Here is a 14,034-nt window from a genome sequence, read left to right on the forward strand (position 1 = left end):
AACAAAAGGATGGGGGGGAGAGGTTTGTCACATGTGTGACTGAAACTCTCACACATTTCCCAATTGTTCCATGCTCTCCTCATTGGCCTGTCAAATTGACTAGCAATAATCATACACCAAGGCCCCATGGATTTTCTGAAGTTTAATGTCAAGGGGGGTTGGGGGTGAAATTTTTGTCATTTTGTGCTAAACTACTTAAATTGAGATCAGCAGGAGTTGGAACCCTACTTAAATTTCCAAACTTCAACCTTACTTTTCACTTCACTCATTTGGAATTAGAGCAAGTGCCATATAACATTGGAAAGGTCTCTGATATGACTATTCAACCATAAACTTTGCATGCTCTTTTGATAGAGATAAATATGCAACCTCAAAAAATATTCAGTCCCTTTGACCAAAGAATCCTCGAGCTTCCATATTTTCTTTGACATCAATGATATTATTTATAACCAATGACAACAAACTTGCCAAAAATACCATCCATTAAAAAAATGATGAAAACAAATTTGAAGCATATTATAGATAGAAAAGAGATACTAATGGCCCATAATCGTTGGAGTTTTAAATGATTTCATTCATCTAGAATCATAAGATGCATATGAGAAAAATCACAAGATGTCATGATTTAAATATAAAAAATGTTTGAATCCATTAATGACATGAACTCTTGGAATATCTCTCTATGAGAGTCAAAATATTACAAATTTAATTTTAATTTTGAATAAAGTTTGTGCTTCATGCACTACACAATGTTCCTAATACTTAAAAGATAAAAGGAATACAATCATCCTAAATGGACTGGGATGGGGATCGTATAGACCAAATAAAGTAGTATAATAACTTGGAAGAAAAAGAGAAATGCAATAAGGGATCAATTTTACAAATGAATAGTACACTTGATAGAGATAGATAATGAAATATTGCGATGAAAGAAGGGAAATTGCTTCAAGTAATAAATTAACACACTCACAAAAATGTATAGGAATAGACAATAAATGTTTCTTCCTCATTCATAGAATCCAAGGGTTGGATTATATATCATAGGCTTGAGGTCTCCTTGACCTAACTACCATTGGAAATTATGTTAAGGATATTTTAAACGAATCTTATATATACTCCATTGGAGGAACTATAATATCCCACTTTACCCTAAGTGAAAAATTTGTATTTTCCTTTTCTTTTAATTCTAAGCATAATTGTTCGATGGTTGCCAAGTGGTTATCATTGTTGTTTACGAAGGTAACTAACCACCATTTGATGTCCTCCTTCGGAAAGTCAGTTATATTATCAAATTCATTGGCCCATGAAGTTCTTATTATGCTCAATTCATATTCTAACTAATATTTATAGATTAGCATGGAGTCTCTTGTCATTTGAGGTCCTTGGATATCTTGAAAGACTTTGATTGCTTTAAAGAAAGTATCACTTATCATATCATTAATATTTGTGAAACTAGAAATATAATGTTTTAGCACTTGTATTATAATATATTATCATGCTTTTACTTGCTTTATATGTTGACTTAATGTTAATCCTTGTTAGTTTCTTTGGAAGTCACTTAGTCTTGAGACTCTTACAATAAATTTATTTAAATCAATATCATTGAAATTTTGATCATGTTCTAAATCTTTTGGTAAATGTTCAATGAAATAAGAAATCCTTTGTGAAAGATTAAATAAATATAAACTAATGTACCAAGCTTCCAAAATAATATCCAGTCACTTATTGATGTTTTTTGTTACATATTTTCTCACTCCACTAAGTAACTTGGAAAATGAGGGAATTCATAGTATCTCCACAAAATACCACTTGCTTTATTTTAGTCACTATACTTCTTATACTTCCAATGTGATTTGAGATACATGACACATTTAGTGCTACATTATGGAGTTCTTAGTTGTTTAAAAGTATAGTTTATGAATAACATTTACTCAACATCTCTTCATCACATAACAGATTACTCAACATCTCTTCATCACATACCAGATTAGGAAGTTAATCTAATAAAAGCAAGTCATTTACGCAAATGAAAAGTGATTGATTTTCCTTACACAAGATCACCACCTTTTTCCATGAATATCGGTATTTCTTTAATGTGTCTTGAATTTCCCTGAATAGGTACTTAGGGCATATTTTCCATGAATTCTTCTAAGTGCGGATTATAGATAAATAATTCTTATGAGGATAGAGAATATTAAGGTGTGGGTTGTTTTATGTGTAGAAATATTGAGTATGTGGAGGTTGAAAGTGCGATAGAGTGAGTGAGTGGGAGAGTGGATTATGCAAAGAAATACAATGTGGGAAGATCTTCCACACAAGAATGATAATAAGCTAAGTAAAAGTTGGTGCAAAAGAGTAAGGTGTGTGGAGTGTTGAACATAACTTGTGTGAAGTGTGAAAGATCATTTCAAAAAGAGGGGCTTCGATGTGTGTTAAAATATGTGTCTAAGTATGAGATTCGTATGAACCTTGCACTTTAAAAATGATAAGAAACCAATAATTATAGACCTCTTTGAGGGGGGAACCTCCTTTTACGATGAATGCAATGTTTAATACAAGATGTAATGATCCAAAAACTAGGTATCTTAGTATATATATAGTAGACAAAGGTTACAACTATCATTACAAGAAAAAGACCCTCTAGCAAAGGTTTTTGCTAAAGCCCCTATAAAAATAGCCCAAAAATCCATTTGTAGCAGGGGTCACTAGCGAATTTGGGCAGGCGGATGTTTTAGTGGATTTTTTAATGGTGCATCTATAATAGATTAATGCACTGGTGCATTACTATAACTAGACACATTGGTTCTTAATAGCATATGGTGCACTATGGAAAAGTTATTTTATATATAAAAAAAAAAAATGATGCGCTAAGAACATAAGGCGCACTGATGCATATACTACTTGATAGCACCATAAAAGGGTTAAATTTAAAAATTGTCGGTCGTAAAATTAATTTTACCCAGTCTGGCGATATACTCTCATGATGCCCCAATGTTAAACCAATATATGAATGCCCCGGTGCATAAAAAATATGGTGCACCGTTGCGGGGTTTTTTATTTTAAAATAGTGGTGCACTTCTTATATTATACGCACTGGTGTTTCTAATTGAAATGAAGGCCTCAGTACTTAATAGAAAATTGTACACTGTTACAGGGTTTTTTTTATAAAAATAAAAATAACGGTGCACTATGTATATAAGGAACATCAGTGCATATAATATTCGATAGCACCAGGAAAGGGTTTGTTGGACACCTAATCCTCTATGGGTTGGTGTAGAATGTGAACAGCCATGAGAGTCCAACAGACCTTGGGATGTGGAACCCAATGGTCACACGAATGTACTATAAATATATATCATTGTCAATAATATATAGACGCTCATGTTTATCATCACCTTTGCTATTTACATTCCATGTGACTTTAACATGGTATTAGAGCAGGCGTACTCCTGCCTTGCCCAAATATGAGCCACTAATATTTTGACCTCTCTATGCATGTCAGTATTGCATTTCATGAATATGTTGTCAGCTAAATTGTAGCTGCGATCTCTTCCCAATTATGTAGCAGCTCCCTGCGCAATCACATCTTCTTGCAGAAACCTGTCATTTCTGTGTGCATTGTTCTATCCATTTACCTTCTACATTTGTCTATGGGAAATCATGAATACTGTCTCTTGGGAAGAATTTGTCTCACCAAAAATTTGATCATTAACAACCATAGCAGTTTTAGCATGGGGTGGTTGATATGCTGCAGGTTTTGGTGCAACGACAACAATCTTTGGAACTTGATTTGAGGTTTTGGAGGCTGCATTAGTTGTCCCATTAGCTGTCTCAATCCACAAATTTTCCTTTACTTTCTCTACTAACTCTGGAAGATCTACATATATTATGGACTCTACTGGGTGCCGCTCTGCCTGATATAGTTTGTCAAACACCTTCTTGAAGTATAGTGATCCATTATAAGAAAATATCTTGATCCCATTGTCCACTTACAACCGAGGAGCCAGTGTTGCTATCATAAAATATCGTCCATCAAGCAGCCATTCACTTGTGACTCACCATTTAGCCTTTGAACTTCCAAGCAAATTTTTAGCAGAACAATCCAAAAATTCCATTTCGCCAGGAAAATTACCAAAGCCTGCCATGCATAAAAGTTTTCCATGAGGGTTCCATCTTAGTGTATTGTAAGAGCATGTTCAAAAATCAAAGAGAGGATTTCACTTTTTTTCGAACAATGTTGCTCTTGCAGGCATGAATCCGTAAACCACTACAAATTCAGTTCCTGAAGGAGACCACTTAACATCATGGACAGGTCCCTCCTTATGGAGAGGCACAATCCCTTTGTGACTCCCATCAGTCATCAAGTAATGTAATCTAGACTCCCCATAGTAACTTTGATTTCTTTTGTCAACATCACACTGTGCAATAACCAAGAATCTAGTCGATCCATGGTTCCAAATTAACTGGACATTGGAACACAAAAAAAAAGTTTCGTCGAGCTACAAGCTGGGTTGGGCCTGTTATCACTCAGGTTGTTCCCTGCCTCCAAAAGGGAATACGGCCGAGGTAACCACTAACCAATCTTTTAGCTGCAGATTCTAGCCAATCTGCAACCAGAGAGGGCTCTCTCTTTGTAATTTAACTTTGTTTTGAAGTATTTTAGGCTAGTTATGATGCACAAAGTTTGGTTTTTAGTTTGTTGGATGGTGATCTCAAATAGAGCTGGGATGCAAGTCCAAAACAGTTTATACCATTGGGCAATGGGGTCAATGATGGTGTACTGCTGAAAGTGTTTCTTTGGTAAAGGGAAATGCTACAGAGCAAGATAATCAGTCTTGGAACAACTTTTAGATCTGGAAGTTTATGGAATGTAAGCTAGTGGATGAAGGGCAGTAAAGAATCCTTCATCATGCTAGTAGAGAGAAGGTGTATGAATATTATCAAGGAGCAGTTAAGAATTCCTAAATAGTATTCAAAATGAAAGAATTAGTGAAAACAGGAGCAGCTAAGAATTCCTATTTATGGCTAACTCTGAATAAAACATAATTAATACCAGAGATTGAACACAGAGTGTATTTAAACAAATTCTAGGCTATTCTTCTTCTCTGTTACTAAGACTATGAAACATGTATGAAATTTGCAAACACTGAAAACATAAACGCAGATTAGAGCAACTTATTGATTCATAGAAAGACACAGGAATTCTGTAGCAGTTCCCAGAACATCAAATCCACATTCAGACGGTCCAACAACAGTGAACTTCAACAGCCTTTGTCTCAAAATTACAGTGCAGTCTAGAGAGAAAATCACCAACCCCAAATACATATTATGGGGAGGTATTTATATAAAAAGGGAGATACAAAATATCATGTAGATAAGTTCTGAAGCCATAACATCCTTTACCAACTCTTTAGAATAATTAAATGAGGGAAATAAATGTTGCAGTAAATGTGGATGTGCTGGCTGTCTAATTTGTCAGAGATATTTGACTTTTTGGACTGAGTGAGTTGGTTGGTAGCTACGTCTTTACTCTGTGTTTCCTGCGTTTGCTGCCTTGATGTTGTTGTGTTACTATGTTGCTATCCTAGCCTTGTCATCAGTGCTTGGTTTTTCATTAAAGAGCTGTAGTCACAATTTGACTTCTTATTTCTGTTATTTTCACTCTTTGACAGGTGGCCCGTGCCTTTGACTTTGCTGACCTGTAGCTGATCAAAAGGAAACAGAAAAAAAATTACCTCGGTAGAACATCCAGCATTCCCTGCCACCAGTCCTCTGTAGGAAACTGATGTCTTTGTATTTTAATTAGTGTTTCATCAACTTCAGTGTATCTATAAAAACTGGGCTAGACTTCAAAAAGGTGATTTATCTCATGTTAAATGTAGAAAAGATTTTCCAGTTTATCATAAAGACTCTGTCCAGAGGGAGGCCCTGTTTCTTTTGAGGTGCTTGAGGATGTTGTAATTTGATTGGAAACATAATTATTTACCCTGTTGGCATACTGCTCATGTGTTAGCAGTCTTCCACTGCTGGTTAACAAGTTGGGTAATCCTTTGCTCTGCAATGTTGCAAATTTTAGTTTGAAGGCATTTATCTCTGTCTGCATTTCTTGGCATTTTCTTTCTAGAGTCTGTACAAAATTCCTCAGGGTTAGCAACCTTTTCACTATCAAAATGGTGTCTATCATGTTCCTGATATCTAGCGCTGCCAACTGCTCTTTGGTATGAGTGTTCAAAAATTGAATCATTCTATTGGCTTGCTCAGGCATATTTCCCAATGATGCTTTGGCCTTTTGAGTCTCAAATTGAGCTAAGCCTATCAATTCTATTTTCTCATGTATAGTCTGAATTGATTGCCATTGGTCAGTGATAGATTGGCCGATTTTGGCCCACAAAATTTTCTTGATTTCAGCTAGATTTTTATCTAGAGTAAGCTCTTTTTCTAAGGACTTTATTTTATTGTCCAAGGCCTTTATTTCCCTTGTTTTCTCAGCCACTGTCATTTTTGACTTGTCATAACTCACCTCAATCTTGGCTAATTTTTCCTTGGCTTCTTTTAATTCTGCCATTTGTAGTTCCAGAGCCTTTATTTCTTTCATCATCTCCTCCATACTTAGGCTGGCTTCTTGCTCTGCTATTGCTGTAGTTGTTGTTGTAACTGTTGTTGAAGTTGAGGCTCGAGCTGAGGTACCTGCTGTTGATGTTGGACCAGTAGGAGGGACTACTGTGGTGACTGTAGGAGGAGCAGTCCCAAGAGTTAGAGCTGTTTGAGCTGGCTGAGAGGCCAACTCTCCCTGTTTTCCTTGCAGTGATGCCTCCAAGGCTTTCTCTGTTTCTACCAGTCTTTCATGCATCCTCATAAGCAAACTTACTACATCCTCCTCTTCTTTCTGTTGTGCTACTTCTATGGTTTGAGGATGTATTGTAGCTGGCAGCCTGAGTTGTTTTTTGAGGGCTGCTATGTCTTCTTCTTTCTTCTTAATTAAAGCCTGCACACTCTTGGAATCATTGGGATCATGTCCCAGCTCCATAATGATCTCCTCCAATGATTTGATTCTATTGTCATTGGCTTGTGATGAAGCTTTCTCCAATTCCAATTGGGCAAAGGTGTTGTGAAGTGAATTTTCTAATCTGTGGGCCAATATTGCTTTATCTACCAAGGTGGAGTACACCATTTCTCCAGTTTGTTTGTGTAACTCAATCTGGTCCATTGGGTGGATGTCTTTAGCAAGGACTTCCAGATTGGTCCTAATATAATCAGCAGCTGACTGGGGCTGCTATATTGTAGGCTTGAAATGACTGAGGGTCATTTTCTCTTCTTGGATATCATAGGCTGCCATTAGCCTCTGTTGATTAGTGGGAGCCATTCTTAGTAATTGGTTGTAGAGCTGGAATCTTACCAGCTCATTTCTGGCCTTGATTTTGGTGAATGCCTTATTTATGTCAGAGCCTTGTTTGCTCTGTTGCTTGGTGGATGTAATCTCCACACCTTGTTGTCTCTCTTGCTCCTACTGAAAGGAGCTCGCTGATGCTTCCATGCATGGAGGAATCCGTTGTTCGGTTGTTTCCTCACCCCTTTGATTTCATGTTGTCTCCTCTGTAAATTCTTCCTCAGAGTAGGGATTCAACCTTTGCCTTTTCTCTCCTTGTTGTTCTGTGGAGGACCCTGTGGGTGTCTCTTCTTGCCTGTCCCTTTTCTTGGCTCTTTCCTCATTAAGAGGAGTTTGTAAGACATGGACTTCAGGTGCTTTTGCTTGTGTTGAAGGGGCTTGCCCCTGACTTTGTTCTTTTTCTGTATCTGGCCGATCTACCATTGTCTCCTGCTGCTCTGAATGCTACACCTCCTTGCCTTTAGATGTCCCTGAAGGTGGAGCACTTCCTTGGGTAGGTTGTTGGGAAGTTGTGGCAGATGATGTGCCTGCTCCAAGGTGACGAGGCAATGTGAAAAACACTTGTCCAACAGAGTCTAGGTCAAGTGTCTTTTCAAACTGTTTCATTTCTTTTGCTAATCTCTCTTCTTCAGTAATTTCCTCAACTAGTGTGCCTTCTATCCACTCATGTTGATTAGCATATTATTAAATTTGAGGGATACTATATTGCACATATCCTATAAGCTTGTGTTTAACTCTCCTAAAGCTTATAAAATGTTCAGGGTCATATGGTGACCAAAGAAAGCTTTGTTTCAGCTTAAGTTTTTCACTCAGAATAGTGTAAGCCTCTTTCCATGTTTCTTCCCTTTTATTAAAGATAAAAGGGCCCAGTTGGTGCCTTATCTTGAGCTGTGCTTTTTTCCTAGCACCATAGAAATGAGTCAAATCTGAACCACTGAATTTCCGGTAGTATTCAAGGGCAAAGAGTCTCATAGGGACATATTTTGGCAGTTTGTAGGGAGCCAATTGACAACCATAGATCCTGATCACTGTATGGTTTTGGTAAAAATACCAATTACCAATGTTGTATTCCTTTAAGAGGTGTAAGGTTTTCTGCATTTCAGTAGAGAGCCTGGCAGGAGGAGTTATTGACAACAAGAATGTGGCTGGATATATGAAAAGGTCAATAAACTAACAATATGTATATGGGGAGCTACCAACATGATGGAATACTGAGGACCAAAATATTACAGACCTTCGCTCCCCCTTAGCATCCACTTTTTTAAGGGGAACTGGGAAACTATCAGGTTGATAGTACAGCATCAAATGGTATATATATGCAGTGTATTTGAACACTCTCTCCCTCTCTAAGTTCATGAACTGCTCGTGAATTTTGTTAGCTATGAAGGTGGCATAGTCATACTTGACAGCAGGGGGCTATCCTGGAGCAAACATGGACATCAAAGCAAAGACAATCTCATCCACAATCTCACTTGTTCTGAATCCCAGGATGTAGGAAATCATGTCTATGAGCATTTTTCTAGCCTCAATAAACCAGGCATGGTGATAGGGAATTTTGTATCTGGAGTAGCAATATGGAGGCATAAACAACTTGGCAATTCGGTCAACTTCTGCAGAGAACAACTTGGAGGCTTGGTCCAGCAAATTTTTCATGGTGATAGGGACCAAAGGCTGAGCTAGCTCGAAGTGCAACATCTCATTTATAGACTGAGGGGTAATATAAAATAGGACATTTCCAGAAGGGTCCATCATTGCCCTTTGAGAAGGCTCATAATTAGCACAACATTGATGGATGAGGTCAGGGAAGACATTGACTAAAGGCAGGTAGTATATAGGCATATTAGACTCTCAGATTCTAAATATGTCAGTGTTGTTCTTATGACTATTCCTTATTTCACAAAAAGCTTGCAAGTGAGGCTTCTAACCCTCCATGTCATCAATCTGGAAATCTCTATCAGCAAAAGGTAACCACTCCAACTGCTTATGAGGTGCATTCAGGGGTGCAATGTTTAGGGCCACTGGAGCCTCCATGATTCACTGTGTTTATAATTGGATTTTGAGTCTGTGTCTCAACAGGAAACAGAGTACTGATAGTGGGTTTTTAACAGGAATTCTGCAATCTGAGTTCTATATGAAAATGGCCTTACTGAGTAAAACTTCAAGGGAAGACAGAGTCTGCAGGGTTTTTTAATGAGGAAGCTAAAAAACAGTGGAAAAAGCGCAACTTTTGTAGGTGTTTTCGGTGGTTTTGCAAGCGGACATGAGCTCAAGTTAAGTTCAATGGACAATTTATCAGAGGGCCACAGAATTGGCAATTTTTGCCTGAGAACAAGGTCAAACAGTGAGTTAGAGAGCAAAGGTTTGCAGGCAACAGTGTATTTTAGTCGAATTCAGCTCTCTAGGTTATCTTAACAGTGAAATCACGTAAAAAACAGGGTTTATGGGTGGCTAACGAGTAAATACATGTTTTACGAGAGTTTGGTGCGAAATGCAGTTGCAAAGGGAGTTGAGGAGGTCAGGTTTGTAGCATGAAGATGCCTGGGTGGCGGACTGGGACGTTGATGGTGGATTCAACGTAATTCACATGCACAGTCTCCACTATCCGACGCATAAAAAATAAACAAAAACATCACTTTCGTGACTTTTGAACAATTTGGGCTTTTTTGGATTTTTTGGCGCTTTTTATGCTGATGTCATCATGACGTAACCTTTTCCTATAGCAGGGTATGGAAGGCGACATGGCAGCTAACGTGGATGGGTGACGGGGCAGACACGGTGGATGGAATAGTGGTGAGGGCGCTGACGCAGACGCAAACGTGGGGATGATGTGCGCGGTGGGGAGAATAGGCAGTAAATGGTTTCCATCAGACCACTTTTGGTACGGAGGCGGTTTCTGTCAGACCGGGCCCGATGCAATAGGAATGGGACACGCGTCCCCGCATACGGTGGCAAAACCACTTTCCATTGGGAGCTAACGTGCGGGTGCGGGGGTGGCTCCGATATCAACGAGGTTTGTTGGATCTATAGCGCCGGATCGAACGATTGTCGGGAGAGGTAGGTGGTGGGGTTTTACGATGGGGGACCTGCAAATTATTTTAATGCTTAATAAAGTTTGGCGAGGTTATAAACTTTAGCTTAGGAGTTTTAATAACTGTTGTTATTCGATTAATCAAATATTAATCAAATTCCAATGCTTTTTGCACGGCGACTATGGTTATTCGTTCAACCGGAGGTCAACGAATCCCAGGGTGACAAGTGTCGGGTTGTTATTGGTCCCAGGTGGACCAATGACTCCTGAAAGAAATTTTATAGCCATAATAGGTCGGGGTGGGGTATTTACAATATTTTTGGGTTTTTGTGGATTTTTATACATAATAGGGGGAGGGGAAATATAGGGGATTTATATAATAAAGTTAGAATATTAATATGAATATGAGGGGAGGCGCTAGGTGCATGAAATTAAATCACCTAGGCTTTAAGGTGTTAGGAAAAATAAAAACTTACACAAGAAATGTGGCTTTTAGCTCTTAAGCAAACCTGCAATTTGACTTAAGTTTTTATGAAAATGAAGTGAAGTTAAGAGTTTGGGCATATCCCAATCTCTTTAAGGGATGTTAGTGAATATTTGTTGTGAGGGAGGATAGGGGAAATTAGACATGCAACGTCTGATCTGTCATCACACCTTTGCCATGGCACTTGAGATATCCATGAAGTAGATCATATTGAAAAAGATGACACTGCTGATAGACTTGTTTCAACAACTTCAACCTACTTACCCATTCTACAATTCCTAACATTTTTTATTGATTTTGATTGGGTGCACTTGAACTTGCAAACCCTGATTTAGCACTTTTCTTTTGACTGCCCTCCGATCTAGATCTACCCTTATTTCTTCCAAGGCTTAGATTAAGCAGTTGAGACCCTTTGCTTCTCTACTTAGCTAGTGATCTGCCAAGCTTGAACTGTTTTGACAGACCTTCATTCTCTATTCAACGACAGAAAATTTAAATATGGACTGGCCCAGATTGAACTGTCAGGCCATCCATCACGTGTGTTAAAGACAATGTTTGCACTTTGTGAACTAGCTTTACACAGATAAGATAGTAGTGGCATTTTGGCTAGCCACTTTCCTGGTCTTTCTATGGGGTTCATTTTTCTTTTTCTTTTGTTGACCAATTCATTCTTCTTGCCCTTTGATTTTTCTTTTAGGGCATACCCTCTTTACATTTTTTAATTTTCTTTATCTATTTACAAAATATGGAACCTTTGCAACATGGAAAGGATGATCATATTTGGCACTTCCATAGTCAATCATGAAAAATGATACCTATTGGTATAGGAACCTAACAGTGGCTCCACTTGGGGATGGCTTTTCCAGGTGAAAAGCCAAGAATAGCAGGTCAGATGGCCTTATTTTTAGTTGCTTGTTGTAATTTGAAACTTCCTTCTCCTGGAGACCAATAATCTGAACCTTTGTAGCATGTGTGCACTTCTCATGAGCTGATCTGTGCAAAATTACAACTCTGTTTTTGCTGGTTTCTCTGAGTGCTTATCATCATCTTTATAATTCCCAAGTTTTCTTTTGTTCTCTTCTGATAAATTCAAATTATACATAAAGGTGGTATAATTCCTTGACCTTTTTCTCAAAATCTGCTGCATCTTGTCCCTTATCTAATTGCTCTAAATGAAAACTGCTGGAAAGACAACTATTTATGTACAATATACAGTTGTGCTTTGTTGATCAAAGAGAATCAAAATAATTCTTGAGCATTCACCCATTGACTGGGCCATCCTCAGCTTCTGTGCCATCCAAACTCTTCAAAAAATAGGTGTTGTTTCCTTGTACAGCCTGAATGACATAAGGTCCCTTCCATAGGAAATCAAATTTGCCATGCTTTCCTTTGTCTTCCCTCCTAGAGTCCCACCTTAGCACTTTGTTTCCTATGAAGAAATCTTTAGCTTTTGTTCTTTTGTCAAAGATCTTCTTGATTTTATCTTGTAGGACCTGAGTTCTCTGATATGCTTCCTCTCTAGTCTGCTGCAAGTGAATATTTTGATTGGTCCTTCTCTGAATATCATTAGGTTTTGCTTGTATTTCTTGCAGTAACTTTATCACTGGGATTCCAAAAGATGAAGGGAACCTTGCCTCCATGCCATAAACCAATTCATATGGACTTGTTCCAATGGATCTTTTGGTGGTCAATCTGTCTACCCAGAGTGCATTTACAAGCTTTTTATGCCAATTCTTTTTATTCTCCTCCAAGACTTTTTTGATGATGCTGATCAAGCTCTTATTGGATGACTCAGCTAGGCCATTACCTTGAGGGTAATAGGTTGTGGAGTGGCCCAAGGTAATGTGGTACTTGTGGCAAAAATTGATCATTCTTTTGGATTTAAAGGCAGTTGCATTGTCTGTAATAATCTTTTCCGGACAGCCAAATCTAGACAGGATGTTGGTTTCTAAGAATTGCATGATGACTGAGTCATTGGCTTGCCTACAAGGGATGGCTTCTATCCATTTGGTAAAGTAATCTGTGGCAGTCAAAATCCACTTGTGTTGACCAGAGGATGAAGGGAGGATTTCCCCTATGAAGTATAAACCCCATTGTTGAAATGGCCTTTCAGTTGAAATGGGTTTGAGGGGAAGAGGCAACAACCTTTTCTTGCCTTCAAAAATTTGACACTTATGGCAAGAAACTATAAATTTTTTCACATCAACAAACAGGGAGGGCCAATAAAAACCAGCTCTTAGAATTTTATCAGCTGTTGACTTCTAATACAAGTGTCCACCACAGTCCCTTGCATGAAATTCTTTTAGTACTTTGTCAGTTTCATCCTGAATTAGGAAATTCAGCAAAATACCTTCATGGTTTTTCCAAAATAAAACATTGTCTATAATACAAAACTTTGATGCCTTCATTTTCAAGAATCTCTTTTTAGTCTTGGATAACCCTGGAGGAGCTTGCAGGTTTAACAATACAAAACATATGTCAGCATACCAAGGTGATTGTAGAAAGGCTTGATTGATCTGTGGAGTCGCCATCTCCTGTTCGTTATCCAGTTCATTGATGTCAAGGGCTTGGAAATTGGTTTCAGTCATTAATTTAGCTAATCCTTGTCCTTTTATGAGTTTTGTAGGCTTGATTTCAATGTCATACTCTAAAATGTTAGCTATCCATTTGCCCCTTTTGCCTTCAATTCCTTCTTGAGTTAGAATGTCTTTGACCACAACATTAGGGACATAAGCTATCACATGTGAATACAAGATGTAAACTCTGAAATCCTTGATGGCTTTTACAAGGGCGTAAGCTTGTTTTTCCATGATCTGATATTTGAGTGGAGCATCTCTAAGGGCTTTGCTGAAGAAAGCAATAGGCTTCTCACATCCTTCGTCATCTTTTTGCAATAGGACAGTAACAATAGTATGCTCAGATGCAAAGGAAAAAATCATGAAGTCTCTATCAAACTTGGGGCTTGTGAGGACTGGTGTTTTTGTTAAATCTGTTTTTATGTCCTCAAAGGCTTGTTTAGCCTCCATTTTCCATTTGACTTTTGAATCTTTCTTCAGCATATTATTCAACAATCTTATTAGCTCGGCCAAGTTGGGAATAAACCTCCTTAGGAAATTGATCTTTCCTAAGAAAGCT

General features: G+C 38.1%; 1 pseudogene; it reads right to left on the minus strand.

The window, feature by feature from the left end:
- Positions 1-3,638: 3,638 nt before the first annotated feature.
- Positions 3,639-14,034, minus strand: part of LOC149252438 (uncharacterized) — a 39,530-nt pseudogene continuing 29,134 nt past the window's right edge.

This window comes from Pinus tabuliformis, chromosome 7, assembly GCF_031772625.1.
Source record: "Pinus tabuliformis cultivar Carrire ecotype Pingquan chromosome 7, CPIR1, whole genome shotgun sequence".
NCBI classification, from domain to species: Eukaryota; Viridiplantae; Streptophyta; class Pinopsida; order Pinales; family Pinaceae; genus Pinus; species Pinus tabuliformis.